Source organism: Kogia breviceps, chromosome 10 (assembly GCF_026419965.1).
Source record: "Kogia breviceps isolate mKogBre1 chromosome 10, mKogBre1 haplotype 1, whole genome shotgun sequence".
NCBI lineage: Eukaryota > Metazoa > Chordata > Mammalia > Artiodactyla > Physeteridae > Kogia > Kogia breviceps.
The window spans coordinates 105,944,246-105,962,486 of NC_081319.1; the positions used below are offsets into that span (position 1 = coordinate 105,944,246).

Genomic DNA, 18,241 nt, shown 5'->3' on the forward strand with positions numbered 1-18,241 from the left:
AGGTTGGGGGAACTTTCCAGAGAAGGAGAATCTCGAGTCTTGAGGCGCAGGGCGGGGGGGGCCTCAGAGTGATTCCCAGGTCCATTTCTCCATCCATGGCAGGAAGGCCAACCCCTCACCTCATGCCAGTTTTCTGTGTGTGTTCACTTCAGTCATGAGGACTTTTTTAGAAGAAGCTGAAGAAGCGGGTGTTTATAAATGTAGGCCTGAGATGACGGCACCGTAGGTTATGGCGGGCGAGTTATTTACAATTTCCCTGTGACAGTCTTAATACTACTGGCTTCCTTACATTACTCTTCAGAGAATTTTTTTTTTTTAACATCTTTATTGGAGTATAATTGTTTTACAATAGTGTGTTAGTTTTTCCCCTACAACAAACTGAATCAGCTATACATACACACATGTTCCCATATCTCTTCCCTCTTGCATCACCCTCTCTCCCACCCTCCCTATCCCACCCCTCCAGGTGGTCACAAAGCACAGAGGTGATCTCCCTGTGCTATGTAGCAGCTACCCACCAGCTATCTAACCTACATTTGATAGTGTATATATGTCCCTGCCACTCTCTCACTTCGTCACAGCCCACCCTTCCCCCTCCCCATATCCTCAAGTCCATGCTCCAGTAAGTCACGAATTTTTATTCGTGAAAATCAGCAAACTGTTCATCTCTGAAACACTAGATAGTTCTGTGACTCTGAGAGTATTTTGAAAATTATAAATGATAAGGAAACTCTGGGCCAGATTTTTTATATGACTCTCCAAGAATTACGTAGGATGGGAATCTGCCCCTTTGAGACTTAACAGTGTTTCTGGAGGCGGGAAGACTTCACGCACCAGAACGAAAGAGCCTTAAATCATATCGGTGGTGCAGTCATCTCTCAGCAAAGACCCTCAGAGTTGAAGTTCAAGCTGTGGATCAGAGGATGGTTGGGGGTAACAGGGTCCCCCTTGTTAAAATAAAGCCATTAGTTTAATATAGACTATCAGGGAAGGAGAGCAGGGGAGGGAAATTCCCCTTGTCAAACGCTGAACATTCAGAGAATCACTTAGAGCAAAAGTAATAAGGAGCTCTTCGTGAAAAAGCTGGCCCTACACCATGTCTAAATGCAAACATGTGTGTTCTTTCTTTTTTTAATTCACTTAAACTTCTGTTAACTGGGAATATTTTTATGTTCATTCTGTCGCTCCCTTTCTCACTTGAACAAAAATGTGTCAGGGGACAAGAACGGCGCCCAGGGTTGCAAGCGCGTTTAGACACCATAAAATACTTAACAGCTCTTTCCGGTATGGTTAAACCCCACCAAGCAGCTAAACAAACTTTAACTTACAATTCACGGGCTGAAGCACTCAAACAGCCATAAGCTTTTGCTGCTGCTAATTTATATTTCTTAGAGACATGAAATAAAAAATGAGTCATTTAGAAGTTCCCAAACCCACATTCCTTCTTGTGAAATAAAGATTTTTATTTCCAGGAGTTTACGTTCTTTGCCACAGAGAAGAGCAGCATTGCTCTGATAGCTTTAAAGTTCTTTGCTCCCTATAGAGATTTTTTAAAATAAGCCTCGAAAATAGGTGATTTGGACCCAACCAGGATCCAGAGTTTGCTTCGTTCTTATAAAATGAGTGAAATAAATTAGCTTTTGCAATGATACACCTGGGTGATTCTCAAAAATATTACCCTGAGTTTCTTACTCAAAGGATATCTACTGTGGGACTCCATTAATCCAAAGTCCTCAAACAGGCTAAGTCACCTATGTTGATAAAGTCCAAACAGCAGCTGTCTAATTGTGAAGGGGGAATAAGGGAACTTTTCTGTTTTGTATCTTGATGGGGGTTTTGGTGGATGGAGAGCTATATGATAAGACACCTGTAGGGAATTGTTAACAGTAGGATCTATAGGTCATGGATATGCAGGTATTCCCATAAAATCCTTCCAGCTTTTTCATAGTAACCATTTGGGAGAAAGGAGAAAGGAGGTACTACCCGCATCAGGCCAGGGACACCAGCTAAGCTACAGCTTCTCAGACCAGCTCACACAGAGGGTCACCTGTACATAGGTAATCCCGACTCTTTAATTTAAACCCTGCTCAGGTCTACTTACATGTCGGAATCGAGATGTTTATTTGCTATGGATTATCTTAAACAGTATTAAAGTCCTCACAAAGCTGCTAAAGAGTCATACAGTCCCTTCCTCTAATACGGAAGCTACAGAATTTGTGCAGCAAAGGGTAGATACGAGAGCCACTTCTGGGCTATGAGATGTAAGCAGACGTCTTAGGACAGTGTCCCAGAAATCTTTTTAAAGAGGAAAAACCCAGTACGTCTGTCCATTTCAGCCTTTTGCTCTTTTTCCTTCATTCATCTCTTTTCTTCCTGCCTGGAATACAGTGCCTGGAGGTGCAGCAGCCATCTTGCCACCATGAGGATGAAGAGAGAGACACACACACACACACACACACACACACACCGAGGATGGCAGAGCAGGAAGGTAGATGGAGCCTGGGCATTAGCCCTGTTTTGGCCACACTAAGATTTCTTGTTACCTGACACAAATAAATTCCTTATTTTGTAAACATCTTCAGGTTTTCTACTACATTCAGTCAAACACATGCCTAACTAATATTTAGGTATCTTAGATCAGCTCTCAAAATGATTTTAACTTACATTGACTTCAGCAAGGAATGTAGCATGTTGAACACTTTGATTGGAAGGAGGAAGGGTGAAACACCATGCAACCAACACGGACAGAGACACGGATGGAGAAGGTCATGAGGACCTGGGGAGCAGGGGTGGGGGGCGTTAAAGCCAATCAGTATGTCTTCCTTTTCCTCCTCCACCCTTGTTAACATTTTCGTACCGAATCTGGTAAAAAAAAAAAAAAAATGTCCAAAGTGCAGGCTTGAAATGAAGAGGGGCTGCCCCAGAGAGCATGGCGCAGCAGCCTGGGAGACGTCATGGAAGGAACAGGGGAAACAGCTGCCAAACAGGCAGCCCTGGGGTTGCACAGATTGACTGTGTGTCTTATTACATCTGAGGACTCCAGGAAACACCTTATCCCACTTCTGCCACCCTCTTTCCATTCCCATCAGAGGCTCCACCTCACAGCCAAAGCCACAGGGGCTTCCAAATGCCAGGGGCCTGGGGGCAACGTCCAGGAAGGGCCAGCCCAGGACATCTTGGCAATGGTGGTTGGGAGCCAGGTTGAGGGCTGGGAGTCACCAGAGTACAGTCAACCAGGATGACTGAGTCATTCTACAGATGCTGCGGCTACTTGCTAACCCAGGTTCCCAGACCAGGTTCAAAGAGAATAATTTGAGCAGAGTGAATTTGCACTACATGAAAACATAGAGAAGATACAGATCTGTACCTTTCTTACGTTTCCAGAAATGGCTGGCTTCCTGCCCACGGCAAATGCAAAACTTTAATCTGCTAAACTTTGAAAAAGGATGATTTGACTTAGCGTTGGTATGTAGAACGCTGTAGATAACGTCTCTCGACATCTTCTGGTTCGGCATTACCACGTCGTGTTGATATTATTGAAGCCTCTATCTTCGACTGAGGCAGCAACCCTGGGCTGGAAATGCAGGCAGCTGACTCTGGAAACACAAGCAGAAAACTGTCAGGCCACCCCGTTCCTGCTGTCCACATGGTGAATTTCACCGGACACTCGCTTATTACAAAACTTGAAAAATATTGTAAACATCTTTCAAAGCCAAACCTCGCCCCAGTTCAACAAGTAACGCGACGTGAGTGGCCTGTGAGTTTATAAACCTGGAAGTCACATTCAATCACTAGCAGGGAAGGGAGTTTACTTTCGTGGCCAAATGTGTTTTCTGCTTATGACAGTATTTTTTAAATTGCTAGTGAAAGTCGCTATGGCACAGATGGAAAATTACCAGGCAAACGCTGACCATTTCACTTTGTGGTGATGGCTTTGCTCTCTTTTGTTTTTGAAAATAGTGGCACTTTTCAAAAAACAGAAAAGTGTGTTTTCTAGTGTTAAAGTCTTTGCCCTGCCTTGGTTACACAAAAGGTTGAAAACAAGCCATTTTACTTCAAAGAGTGTCCTGATTCAAAGCAGGCCCAAGCGCCTATGATGATGTTTATGTCCCTGGTTTACGCCAGCTATTCCTGGAGGCCCTGGCTCTTGTGGTCTAAGGGCATCGCAGTGGGACACTGGGATGTCTCCACATCCAACACGCCAGACCCATGTGGAGAAACTCAGCGCAGCAGGGAGCAAACATCTGGGCGTCTGGGTCTCCGACGCAGGTCCCCCTTAGCGCTAACTCCCAGCAGCCTGCAGGCAGGACTTTGGTCACATATGTCCCCCACACAAACCGGACACCCTGCCACCCATTCCCGGCAAGGTGCTGAATGCAAAGAAATACTGTCTGACATCCAAGGTTTTAATTAGGAAAGCAATTAATATATTTTACCAGGATCTCTGTAAAATTCCAAAGGGGATTCTATGAAATAAAAACACATAAACAAACAAAAGCACATAAAGGACCCCAGAAAGTCTTCTTTCCAAATGTTCTTTTTCTTTTCATTCCTCCATTACATGTCGACGTCTCCTAAAACCTCTATCCTTCTCTCCACTCTCATCAAAAAGACCCCTTCAAGTCAGTCTCAGCTGAAGCTCACCTTTCTCCCTGCCCACCTACCCCTTTCCCTCCAGGAACTTTCTGGAAATCCATCAACTCTTCCTGGATCCTCCGCCTTTGCCACGCTCTCACTGCTGTAACCCAACAGAGGCTCAGGAGTGGAGGAGGTGGAGACGAGTTCCCCTCGTCGGCTAGGAGTTGGGGGCAGGGTATCGAAAGGGATAGCGTTCCCACAGCTTAGGAGAACACGGAAACACTCAAAATGCCTCTTTAGCCAAACCCCACCTTCTCTACTACGTACTCAGAACCAACAGTAAGTCCCAAGGCTGCGAGATTCGAGTCCTTTCCTTCATCCGGCCTCTTCTGGTGACTCGGCACAACAGGGGCCGTGGCTGCGGAAAAGTCAACGGGAAAAAGTCCCGCCGCCTCTAGAGCCAACGCGGAGCTTCGCGCAACGGCCCTCAACGGCCCAGGGCAGACAAGAGCCGTCGTCACCAAGGCCTGGGCACCACGGTCTTCAGGACCATTCACACATGTCTTAAGTCGGCCTCTTTGTTAAACGGTCTCAGCTGAACTAAAATAGCATATTTATAGCTCTATAGATAACTCAGAACAGCAAGGAATTTTCCTGGGGGTTTGCTACAGCCTGCAGAAAACCCGCAGTGGGCTGTCTAGGGTCTACTCTGCGTGTGTGAGTGTGTGCGTGTCTGTGTGTGTGTGTGTGTGTGCATGTTTGCACACGTATCTGCCAGTGGAGCATAGGGGACCCACCCGATAGGGTGCCCCCAGCAAACACCCTGGGCAGAGCCACTTGTCCCCCTTACGCCCCCATTTACTCCAAAGCCTGGGACACTGCAGACGCACAATAAGGAAAAAGACACTGAATTAGAAATATACTCAGATCATCTCGTTTTCAGTTTCTTACGGCAGAGCCAAGTCAGCGCTCCGCGGGCGGGAAGCAAGTGCGCGCAGAGGCGGGCGTCGGGGACCAGGCCGCCCCTCGTAGGGATCCGCGTGGGCGAACTGCCCTTAGCTGACCCCCGAGCTTCGCCTCACCATGTGCTTTCCGGCAGCCAGCAGATCTCTGCTCTCCTAATCTTTCTGTCATTAGTGATTGGCCTTCCTTCTGGCAGCTTTTTGGCTCGAAACTGCACACTTTTGACAAGTTCTACAGAGACGAGAATTTAGCCGAGGGGCTCCTCTGTCAATTAAGACCTTTCATCCCACAATTGCCATTAGGGGCTCATGGGGTTCCCAGTGCTGTCTGGGTTTCAAGAATGAAGAGGAAAAATGTTAGACCTTCTGAAGTCATTCCCTCCACTCAGGAAAGGCAAATTCTTACCATCACGCATTTAAACACCTGCCCAGAAAGGAGACGTACAGGTTCGGAGGGCCTCTCCCCATTTTCTCCACCAGTGGTCGTCCACTGACTTGGAATCACCCAGACAGCCAAAACGAATACATCAGACCCGAGACATCACTGTGACCTCCAAATTGTCCAAATTGACTGTCTCACCAAGCTGCTAATTCGGAATGATTCTAATTCACAAGAAAATTGTCAAAACTTCTGCTTCAGCTGTTGAAAGCTGGCCTCAGATTTCTTGATATTGCATTATGTGGAAAATGCACAGACATGTTTCTTATTATTCATAAGCATAATATACTTATGAATACATGGTGATGAGAATGTGACTTAAGTCCAACAGAAGCTGAAATAGTTCTCTGGGCTTCTTGCAGCCAAATTCACAATTAATTGTTCAGTTTAAGACACCAGGCTTGGGATTTCCCTGGTGGCGCAGTGGTTGAGAATCCGCCTGCCAACGCAGGGGACACGGGTTCGAGCCCTGGTCCGGGAGGATCCCACATGCCACGGAGCCACTAAGCTCGTGCACCACAACTACTGAGCCTTCAAGCCACAACTACTGAAGCCCGTGCGGCTAGAGCCCGTGCTCCGCAACAAGAGAAGCCACTGCAATGAGAAGCCCACGTGCAGCAACAAAGAGCAGCCCCCACTCGCCACAACTAGAGAAAGCCCGCGCAGAGCAACGAAGACCCAACGCAGCCAAAGATAAAATAAATAAATTTTTTTTTTTTTTTTTAAAAAGACAGCAGGTTTTGTTCTGATGGCCATTAAAAAAAAATTACTTGTTTTACTCAGGTCATATTTTCCTTTTTGAGATGATTTAAGAACATTAATAAACTGTAATCTGAAAATTCCCAGGACGTTCTTCCTGCTCTTCTGGGAAGAAGACACAGAGATGAACCCAAGACTGAGACTGAATTATGTTCTGAAAATCCAAAGGCCAAGAGGTCCGGTCGGCCCTCAGAGCAAGAGCGGCTGATTTACAATATCACCGAAATCCCCACGGAGGTGCGATCACTTCTTGTTTCCACCGCCTTTGTAAATTTTGTGTAATTTAAGAATGTTAATGCAGATAGGGTACGAAGCACCAGCACAAATCAAGGAGCTTTCCCCCAAACTCAAACTTCCGCTTGCTAAATGCCTCTGGATGGAGATTAACTTTCATCTCTAGCAAGCTGGGAAAACTAAAGGCTCGCTGACCTATTGGCTCAACTTACTAAATTTCTTCACAAACCAGTTGTGTAACGTGAAGCGCTTTGGTGGAAACCAAGAGAAACCATGAAGGACCATGAGATAGATGGACGTGATGCTGAGCTGAATCACCTTGGATCCCAAGATATTCCAAAGTTCTCCTCAGACCTGGTATCCTCCAAACTTGTGGGAGTGTTTCGTCTCAGAGAGGTCCCAAGTGAGACCTACTTGTGCAGAGATAGCCACCCCAAAATAGGATCACAGAAGAAGCAAGAAAGGAGACCAATCACTAGAAAATTAGGCAATTAACATATGCAGAATGCACTCTGTCTTTTCCTTAAAATGAAGAAAAGGGGCAAAGTAAGAGGTCTGGTGAAATGTTTTCAAAGTTAATCTCTGCAGAATCAAATCTTATTAATGATGTTCCAGATTCACTGGCCAGAGGCTTTTTAGCATGATCTTTAAGGTTTGTGCTTATCGGGATATTCTCGGCACAGCCATTTCCCTGCTCCTTATCTCGTTTAAGTTAGAGCAAACAGCACAGCGCAGCCAGCAGCTGTGGGGTTCCGCCCAGGCCGGAGCCATCAGGCCTCTCGTACACACGGCGGCCACACAAGGCCATCAGCCGTTTCCTGCTCGGCTGGGATTCACTTATTTATTCTCTCCATCCCCAAATCAAAAGGGTAAAACCAGAAACTGTCCCGGCCTGTGTTGGGGGCGGAGACAGTCATTCAGTGATCAGGTGAGTACCTGTTACCTCACAGCGTGTAAGGAAAGCTTCGAAAGGGAGCTCTGAGGTCTTCCTACAGGCGGCTTGACCCACTGGGCACGTGGGGAAGGGACTCCTGGAAGAAGCAGGGCCGGGCCGCACCCCCGGGGAGCCACTGGGCGTTCCTTAGGCAGAGCCAGAAGGAAATGATGCCCCGGCAGAGAGGGCGGAGCACAGAGCAGGGCCGGGTCAGTGGGCGGGGCCGGGCCGGGTCAGTGGGCGGGGCCGGGCCGGGCCTGCCGGGCTGGGTGTGAGGGGCTGCTGTGGGGCTGGGGCACGGGGTGCAAGGGACAGGGGCCCGGGTGACGCAAGCTGGCCCGGCCACGCCGGGATCCTGGGCGCCACACGGGGAGCGCCCTCCCCTAAGGCAGAGGAAGCAGGTGATGTGGTTTTCGTCTCATCGGGAGCAAGACTGTCCTATCTGCAGGGTGGGGGCTCAACCCAAATGGGCAACGGGGGACGTAGGCAGAACGGGCCATCGCGCCGGCCCGAGGGAAGGACCCGGGGCCCGGACGGGAGGTGGGGCTGGGGACGGAGATGCGGTGGGTGTTGGGGGAAGAGGGGAAGAGCCCGCGGTGTCTCCGAGGTGCTCACGTGCACCCACCACCACTTGTCGCGATAAGGAGCTGAGAAAGCGCTAGGCTTGCAGGGGAGAAACCTGACTTTGGTTTTGGACACGTCAGCACTGAGCTGCTCTGGGATGTCTCGGAGGAAATGTCAAGCGGGCAGAGTGGGATATGCCCGGACCTGGGTCTCAGAGGGAGGTCCAGGCCAGAGGCAGACGTGATGAGTTATACAACAGGTGAAAGGTTAAGCATGAGCGTAAGTGGCATTGCTAATCTACTTGCAAACACAATCCGGGGAGCGAAATTTAAAGCAATAGAAACATCTGGATGCTTCTAACTGTTATCAATCACTCCTAACACGCTCTCCCCTCCTCCCCGCGCCCCCAGCCTTGACACTTCATTACAGCTCCTCCAGGCCCTTCATCTGACACGGGGACTCCTCTAGGAAATCTATTTGACTCTGGGTTTCACACACTAGAATCACTCTCTTGGTTCCCAGCTGGGACAGTTGCAGATCTTGTTCAGCAGAAGTTCCAGGATGGTGATCCCTTCTACGGCCTGTTGCTAAGTTCCCCCAAGAACTTGAGCTGCACTCCATCCAGAGAATTCCTCCTGTAGCCCTCAGAGGACTGGACACCCACTGAACAAAGAAATACAGCATCCGTTGGACAGCATGGAACCGAGTCATGTTCTTTTTCCAACAAAATGACAGTTTTCTAGGCGCTTGCCTAATTCTCCCAACTTTCTTAACCATTCTCCCCTTCCCTGGCGGTCAGTAGCTAAACTCTGTGTTACGTGTTATGTACTTAAGATCGAAAAAATTATTCAGACCATCTGAGACTCACACAGACTTTATTCTGGAAAGAGTCTGGCATTTAAAAATCTGAGCACACCAAGTAATAACTCAGATATTTTTTAATTTTAAAAATGTTAAAGATTTTTAGACAAACAAAACTATAATTTACCTACTGATGGTTACATTTATTTTATCCATCTGAATTTAAAATACATCAGATCTACTCAAAAGCAGTGGTTGCTACAGAAAGAAAACTGTCAAAAGACATGGTGGCTCTAGTGCAAATTCTTCCTCTTTCTTCATTTACGACCGTACGGAAGCCACTCCGTTTCTCTGCACCTCAGTGTCTCCCTCTGTTAAATAGGAATATTACTACCTGACTTCAACGATGGTTTAAAAAAACTACATATCTATGTAAAACTCTTAGATTTACATACTAAACCTACCATTTTATTATTACATGAATGTAAAATATTATTGCTCAAACTTTCCAGAAAAGTTTTCCTGTAACTTCCCTAATGTCTATTTCTTCTTAAAATGATCTATCTAAAAGCCTTTTACAATCAGTACTCTGTGATTTATGCATTAACTTGGCTGGGCCACGGAGTGCGTAAATATTTGGCCAAACAGTTTTCTGGGTGTGCCTGTGAGGGTGTTTCGGGAGGAGATTCACATTTGAAATCAGTGGACTGAGCACAGCAGACTGCCCTCCCCACGCACATGGACCTCATCCAATCAGCTGCAGGCCCAAACAGAACAAACCGTCTGAAGAAGAGATAATCCACTCTCTCTGCCTGGAGCATTAGTCTTTTCCTGTCTTCAGCCTTGAACCAGAATTTACTGCGTCAGCTCTCCTCGTTCTCAGACCTTCTGACTCAGACCTTGGGTTCACCATCAGCTCCCCTGGGTCTCCCCTCCACCCCGGTCAGCTCAGATCTTGGCTGGTCAGCCTCCCTAAGTGTGTGAGCCAATTCCTCATAGTAAATCCCTCTCTCATAGATACAGAGAGATGATAGATGGATAGATAGATAGACATATAGATGAAAGAGAGAGATGATAGATAATAGATAGATAGATAGATAGATAAGTTATTGCGTTGGCCAAAAAGTTCGTTCGGAGTTTTCCGTAACCACAAACGATCTTTTTGGCTAACCCGATAGATAGATAGACAGACAGACAGACAGATAGATGATAGGTAATAGATATAGGAAAGATAGATACATAGATAAATATTTAGATAGATGACAGACAGGTAATAGATATATGATGGCTAGATAGATATCCATCCTCTTGGCTCTGATTCTCAGGAGAGCCCTGACTAGTACACACTCCTTCTCCTAGACGGGCGTAGTCAGAGGGCCTGAACTGTCTTGGCAACAGCGCGAGGTCTGAAGACCATGATCTGTGGAGTCAAGGAGGCGGGACTGGACCCTCAAGCGGCGCGTCTGTGAACGCGCTACCTCAGCTCTCGGAACCTGAGCTCTCCGGGCCTTAACGAGAGGCCGAGGTGGCTGGCACACAGCAGACTTGCCGCGGATGCGGCGCCCGTTCCTCTCTGCTTCTTTCTTCCCAGACTCTCTTCCCACCAGGCCAGCGTGCACCCCGTGGGGACAGCTGTTTCCCAACGCTGGTGGCCGTGGGCACGCTGTGTGTCAGCATTCTGACTGCGAGCCGCAGGGTCTGCACGCGGCCCTCGCGCCTCCCCGGGGGAAGCTCACTGGCCCTGCGGGCTCCCAGGCAATTCTAGATTTTGTAAAAACAGGAAACGTCAGAGTTATGTTTCAGAAACTAATTTCTAAATGTTTTTAAGTCCCCAGAAATAACCCACCCTCCCTGCACGCCCCCCTCCTCCCTCGAGAAGCCAGGAGACGGACCCGCGACCCGCGGAAGCTGGGCCGTCGTCGGGGCCCTGGTACCAGGCCCGGGCAGCTCAGCCACGGAGCCAAGGCCGCTGGCACGGCCCTCCCCGCCACGCCCCGGCCACGGCCCCATCTCTTGTTCCCTCTCTCCTCTCGGGGAGGCTCCATCCTCTCTCCCGCAGGCCTTTCCCAGACAGCGGACGGAACAAGAAGCCTCAGCCGCGCAGGGCCCTCGCGACGGCGCTGCTCGCCAAATCCTGGCTCGGCGTGGCTCTGGCCGAGCGTGAATACCTATGACCCAGTAGGTAGACGGGTTATTTCTGGCAGGGCGCTGCTGTTTACTTTGGAGAAAACGCACCACACTAGGGGTGACAAATACTTGTCCCTTTTTTGCTCAGAGAGAATTCGGGGGGCACTTTGGCAACAGCCGCATCTGTGGATGACTTTTTTAAGCAGCAGCCTTGGGCCGTACGTGAGAACTTGTTAGCTTATCCCTGCTCTCCCGAGGGGGACGGAGAAGCGGGTCGGCCCGGAGGAAGGGAAGGAGGTTTTGCCAGCAACACTGGGGACGTTGAGTCCTCATCCTCCACGTCGTGACGGCAGGAAGTGCCGGATCCCAGCGGACCAGACGGCGCGGGCCCTCCCGACGTGGGCGCGTGGCCTGAGCGCCTGTCCTCTGCTGCCCAGGCCCCACCCGGCTGCCTGGAGGGCTGACCTTCCCATGAGACACAGCTCCAAATGTTTCCCCCGGGGGCTGTCCATGGCTTTCCATGTGTCGCTATGATGTCATCTCAACCTTCTACCCGCCTTTCAGTAACAGTGAAAGATACTTCAAGGAGACAGAATTTCAGTTTGGAAAGAGATGAAAAGTTCTGGAGGTGGATGGTGGTGGTGGTTGCACAACAGTTGAAAGTCATTTAATGCCCCTGCGTCGTACGCAGAAAAATGGTGAAAGCAGTACATTTTTGTTTCATGTATTTCACCATGGAAGGAAGGAAGGAAAGAAAGAAAGAAAAAGAAAGAGAGAGAGAGAGAGAGAGGGAGGGACAGAGGGAGGGAGGAAGAAAGAAGGAAAAAGAAAGAAGAAACACATTTTCGGAGCTGTCCGATTATGGTTCGTCTCTATGCCTTTGGTGTGAACTCAGAACATTTTAGCGTCAGAAAACAATTCTAATTAACAGCCTCTCAGACCCCAGTGACAAATCGCTGACACATCTCACCGGGCTCTGCTCGGACGCGACGGAAGGTGCTTTCTCCACCACATCCGCATCCATAAAGCCAATCTGTCTGTGGATTTGTGGAACCTTACCTCGTTCCTGCATGCGAAAACACCCACACAACTACAGTGGACACTGGAAATCAGAGCAAGACCCAGCCACGCAGATGAGAGAAGTAAGGGGCTGACCGCTCACGCGAAGGCCTGGGGCCGGCGGGTGTTCCGACAGAGCTAAGTAACTCGGCTAAACATAAGTGCTCTGCTCTGTCGATGGCACCCGGTGCTCTCCGGTGCCTTAGTGCTTGTGCGTCATTCAAACTTCTCAGGAGGCTGCTGAAACTTACTATCTGCTGCTCAAAATCCTGCAGAAAGCATGAGCTTATATTCAATGTAAGGCTACTAAATTCTTTCCTAACGACGGAGTCATTCAAAGGAGCTAGTTTGAGAGCCATACAGCTCACGTTCCACCTGGGAGGTTTTCTAGGGAAACTAGACCTGGGCGGCGCCTTCTTGAAGAGCCCCTCGATCACCCCAACAGAAGTTGTCTGGGGGCCACTGGGAAAGACAATGACACCGTGCTAGTCTACACTTCTCACCCTCCCTCAGCTCCAGGGCCCTTAACAGCGGCCCAGCACTGGCTGCCTCGCTTTTGAATTGTGGCAGCTTAAGGCCGTCAGTCACCACAGATGGCAGTGGCCACATCTGTGTATTTAGAACTACCTTCACCTCCCAGACGCTGGGCCGCCACAGGGCAACGACGCCAACCGCTTCTCCTGCCCGTGGCTTGAGACATCCCTGAGGAAACCATTGTCTCTAACAGAAGAGGACCAGGCAGGAGATGAGTGCAGCTGTCAGTTTTACCTGTGGCCTGGGCCACACTTGTACAGGGGATCCTCTCCAGACATTCCCTCCTGAGCTGCACAAATAACGAGAGACTGTCCACAGTAAAGAGCGGGGGGGGGGGAGGGCCTCAGAAAGTCCAGATAAGCAGGTAGTTGGTCTAATGTGAGAAGTCCCTCCACAGAGGAGGCCAGAGCACACCGCCCTCACGCTTCTGGGGTCCGGCAGCCTCCGGCATCACCAGCACGAGGTGGGACAGGTGCGTGGGGGGGTGTGATGGGGCTGCCCGGCGCCGTCGGAGTCTCTGCACTGGCTGCGTCTACAGGCACATTGAGACCCTGGGTTTCTCCGTCCTTGGTGTCAACTTTTGGCCAGAAGAGTGAAGGGCGGAGACTGTGTAATTTAGGGGTCAGCGGGGCCCACCGGGTCCTCTAGGAGTCGGACAGAAGTGGCCGCGCCTCCGCAGGATTCCTGCAAATGCCCTGGGGCTAACACCCCCCTGGTCACCTCAGGCTCCAACTTCCTGTCCCGCTGACCTCGAGATGTCACTCCCCGCTCACCTCCAGGGACCGCCCCCTGTCACCACACCCGGCAGCAGCCCCTTGCCCTGGCTCACCAGGCCCCACTCCCTCACGCGGGGGCCTTTCGGGGGACGGGGCCAGGCGCCCACAGCCCAGCAGCTTATTCCAGGCGAGAGGCTGGGCCCCCCTCTGTACCTGCCCCGGACGTCTCAGCGCCCGTCCCCCCCTCGTCTCCCCGCGGTCCCCCATCCAGCCTCTCGCTCTTGTCCTCGTTGTTATGTCCACCCTCACGTCCCCAGTCTTTTCTAAGACCGTGAAGCGTCTCTGGGTCCCTGTTGGCCAGGCCCTCATCTTCGGGAACAAACTCGCCCCTTTAGCTACACTCCTGAGGAGGAATTCTGCAGACAGGCCCTAGAGTCACCCTTTCCCCCAGATTTCCCAGCAGGAGTGATAATGACGCTGGTACCCAGAGGGCGGAGGATGAGTTAGCGGGGACGTGGGGTGACGTGCGCTGGCAGCTCCGGCTGAGCCCCGACAAGCAGCCCAGACGGTAGACGGCGAGGCCGGCCACCTTCCCGCTGGGGCAGCGTCAAGCGCTTAGCGTGTATGGTCACGGGCAAGTCCGGGGCCCAAGCACTCGGGGGTTCAGCCACCCCACCCTGCTCCCCGCCCTGAGGAAGCCACGCAGGGAGCGTGGTCTGCAGCCCTGAGATCTGCGAGGCGCCAGTGAGAGCAGCATCCTCACCTGATCCTGGGGGAGGAAGGGCCGGGAAGGTGCAGGGCCCTCAGGGCCGAGGTCTCTTCCCCGGGCGCTGGCCTCCTCCGTGCCGTCCCGGGGGGTCTCAGGAGTCCAGCCTCAACGCGCTCACTCGCGTCTCCTTCCTATCCCCACCCCACGCGCAATCAGTCCACGCTCAACCGGCCCCTCGACACACTGGACACCGTTGGCCGCCAAACCCGCATCCCAGGCCCCCCTGTAACTCCTGCGTTTGTTCAGGCATCTTCTCCTCTGGCACTGGCTTTCCCTCCTGCCCAGGTGGACCCTGACTCATCTTACCCAGTCACGACTGGCCCATTTTCCCAGCGAGGGAAGCCAACAGAGGGGGCGTCTCTGAGTCGTCCCCTCCTCCTCAGCGGTACCTGGGTCTGGACCGGGGCCCGGGCTGTGCGGCCATCCTGCACTGGCCGCAGGGTGTCAGGACAGGCGGGAGGCGGGCCAGGGTCCCCCGCTCCCTGCTGCCCTGCTGCTCTGAGATGACGTTCTCTCGGGTTGCAAGGTGAGAGCTGGGCCTGAGGTTCTTTAGGACTGACAGCAACTTCACCACTTCACCCAGAGCATGAGAACCGCCTCTGCAAAACGTGTATCAGACGCCATCAGAGCTCTCCCAGGAGTGGCGCGCGCTGGGCGACTGTGACGGTAATTGGCGGGGAGCGCTCGGAGCCTTTGCGGGGTGGGGCTGGGACGTCAGACGCCCTGGGACGCGTGGGGCTCCCTGAGACGATCTCGCGTTCCCAGAGGCTGTCCAATGTTCTGCTGCACAGCTGTGATACATCCTCAGTCCGTCTGCCTACAAACTCCAAGTATCTTGCACAGGCTAAGTATGCAGCTATCACGAAAATCTGGGGACCTGTCATTGTTTGCAACTGTAACAAGACTCTTGCACTATTTCTGAAAAACATCTCACAGGTCACAAAGCTGTTTGTTGTGTTTGATGCTCCTGTCTGTTCGCCTTCACACAGTATCGTTCCTGACGATCCACTACATAAACCCCACCGTTAGACCTCCTCACTAGGTGTTCTGATGCAGAACTACATTAGCAACTGACTTTTGTACTGATTTTAAAAACACATTTGTAGGTGGGTTACATTATCTAGGAATTTTCTTCCAGTAAAGAATAATTTACCTTTAAAAGGAGATGATGGGGGGCTTCCCTGGTGGCGCGGTGGTTAAGAATCCGCCTGCCAATGCAGGGGATACGGGTTCGAGCCCTGGTCCGGGAGGATCCCACATGCCGCGGAGCAACTAAGCCCATGAGCCACAACTACTGAAACCACATGCTGCAACTACTGAAGCCCACGCGCCTAGAGCCCGTGCTCTGCAATAAGAGAAGCCACCACAATGAGAAGCCCGCGCACCGCAACAAAGAGTAGCCCCTGTTCACCGCAACGAGAGAAAGCCCGCACGCAGCAACGCAGACCCAACGCAGCCAAAAATAAATAAATAAATTAATTAAATTAAATAACAATTAAAAAAGGAGATGATGGGGGTGGTGGCTTCACGGGTAGATGAAACTGATACACAAAACTGGGCAAATTGTATACCTAAAACACGGACCGTCTGTGCACTTCTTTCCTGCCCCAGCTAGGGCTGGAGAATGGAGAGGAAGCAACTCGATTAAATCATCTGTGAGGTCTTTTCCAGTCCTAAAATCTCACAGAACCGCATTACTCTTGTGTGGAGACCCCTGGGGCACAAACCAGAAGCTGGCAAAGCCCCTCCCAGGGCCTGCAGCCTCTCAGTGCTCCTTGCCGACGGACCCCCGTGAGGGGACGCAGCGGCTTCGCCTCAGCAGAACGGATGTGACGCCACCAGACCGGCCTCCCCCTCCGCAGCCCCAAATCCGATCCCAGTACTGCGTAAACTCCGCGACTCTTCTGTCTGACTGGCACTCGGAGCTGTCGCTGACCCGGAACCAGGGAAGCGCTGAGCCGGGGAGACACTGAATATGTACTTTCCTTCCCGACCCTGCAGCCGGTGCCCGGGCATCAGCAGCTTGGAGGCGACTGCTCCAGACAGGGGCTCTGCACCCCTGGAGGGCACGTCCTAGACACTCACCAGCCCGGCCCTGCCCAGAGTGAGAGCAGACACCCTCTTCACAAGATGTGCCCGGACTTGGTGTGTTGAGGCGCCCAGGGAAGCCGACTCTTGTTCTTAAAACCACACCTACTGTAGCTTTGCTGGGAATATTAGAATCGGCTCGTCTGTTATCAGAAAACAGAACGTATACCAGCATCTTGACCTTTGCCAGGAGCAGATGAAAGGGCTCTGGATGGTTGGTGAAAAGGTGGGTGGCAGGGAAGTAAAGATGCTACCAGGTGCACGTGTGTGCACGCGCATGTGTGTATACATGTGTTGTGCGCACGCGCGTGAGAGCATTGCGTGTGTGTACATGTGTGTGTGCATGCGTGTATACGCGTGTGTCTGTGTATACGCGCGTGTGTGTATACGCGTGCGTGTGTGTATACGCGTGCGTGTGTGTATACGTGCGTGTGTGTATACGCGTGTGTGTGTACGCGTGTCTGTGTATACGTGTGCGTGTGTGTACGTGCGTGTGTGTATACGCGTGCGTGTGTGTATACGCGTGCGTGTGTGTATACGTGTGCGTGTGTGTATACGCGTGCGTCTGTATATACGTGTGCGTGTGTGTATACGCGTGCGTGTGTGTATACGTGTGCGTGTGTGTATGCGTGCGCGTGTGTGTACGCGTGCGTGTGTGTGTACGCGTGCGTGTGTGTGTACGCGTGCGCGCGTGTGCGTGTGTGCGTCGTGCGTGTGTGCGCCTGGGCGCGTAGGAGAACTGGCCCGGGGTCAAAGCTAACAGGCCGTGGCTCCCGCGAGCAGACCTGACATAAACGGCGCGTCTGCTGGGGTCGATCAGCGCCCTCACGGAGCTGGGCTGGCGGGGCCGCCTTTCCGCTGGCACTGGACAGTGAAGGGAGAAACAGCCAAGGAGCTCTGAGCCACGCAGACTGTCGTGAGCACGCGGCACCTGAACTTGGTGCCCCCAGGGCCATTTCGGTCGGCACCTGGGAGTGCGCAGCGCTCGGTGCGAAGCGGATGAAAAGGGTCAGAGCTGAGCGGAGCCCACACGCAGCCTCAGACTGCAGCCCTGGAGAAGAAGCCCACCCTCTGCAACAGGACGGGGGCCTCGTCCCCAGCGGGCGCACACGTCACACTCACACAGACGCTACGCACGCTTGACAGCCTCCAGGCCCGGGGGACGGCACGGGGACGTGGCGGACGTGTGGGCTGTGGCCCGGGCCCGGGGACACCCGGCCTGGCGGCCCTCCAGGTGCCCCGCGCTCTTCTCCCCCCTCACCGCTCCCAGGCACTGGTGTCTCCTGCCAAGCGCAAGACGCCTCCTGCTCTCTCCAAACTCGCCATCAAAGCCACTCCCAGAAGAGGGTCTCATGGCTTCCTCTCACCTCGGCCCGGTCACGTCCACTCAGAGGAGACGTCCCTCTCATCTCCGCGGTGCCGCGGGGCCCTGACTCTGGTGCGCGTCACCTCCTGGGAGCGTCCGAGGTACCGGACCCCAGCCTGGCTGAGCTTTGCTTCTTCTGCCTGGCGGTGGCGTTGACACACGGCGAGGAGCTTCCTGCTTACTTTGTGGACACAGTCATTTGGCTCCAGACAAAGCCAAGCGCCCATCTGAGTCCGAGTTCAGTAAATTATGAGTTTGTTGGTTTATTCCCGAGTGGTCAGGGTTAGCAGCAAGGGGCGCAGGGGTGGCTA

General features: G+C 52.0%; 1 long non-coding RNA gene across 1 annotated transcript in view; it reads right to left on the minus strand.

Annotated features, from left to right (window-relative positions):
* Nucleotides 1-1,447: 1,447 nt before the first annotated feature.
* LOC136794937 (uncharacterized) overlaps nucleotides 1,448-18,241 on the minus strand; it is a 49,514-nt gene continuing 32,720 nt past the window's right edge. Inside the window, exons 2-3 of the long non-coding RNA XR_010842403.1 lie at nucleotides 3,368-3,596; nucleotides 1,448-2,862 (exon numbers count right to left, since the gene is read on the minus strand). This is a non-coding gene — a long non-coding RNA (uncharacterized lncRNA). The remainder of the gene's footprint in view (nucleotides 2,863-3,367; nucleotides 3,597-18,241) is intronic.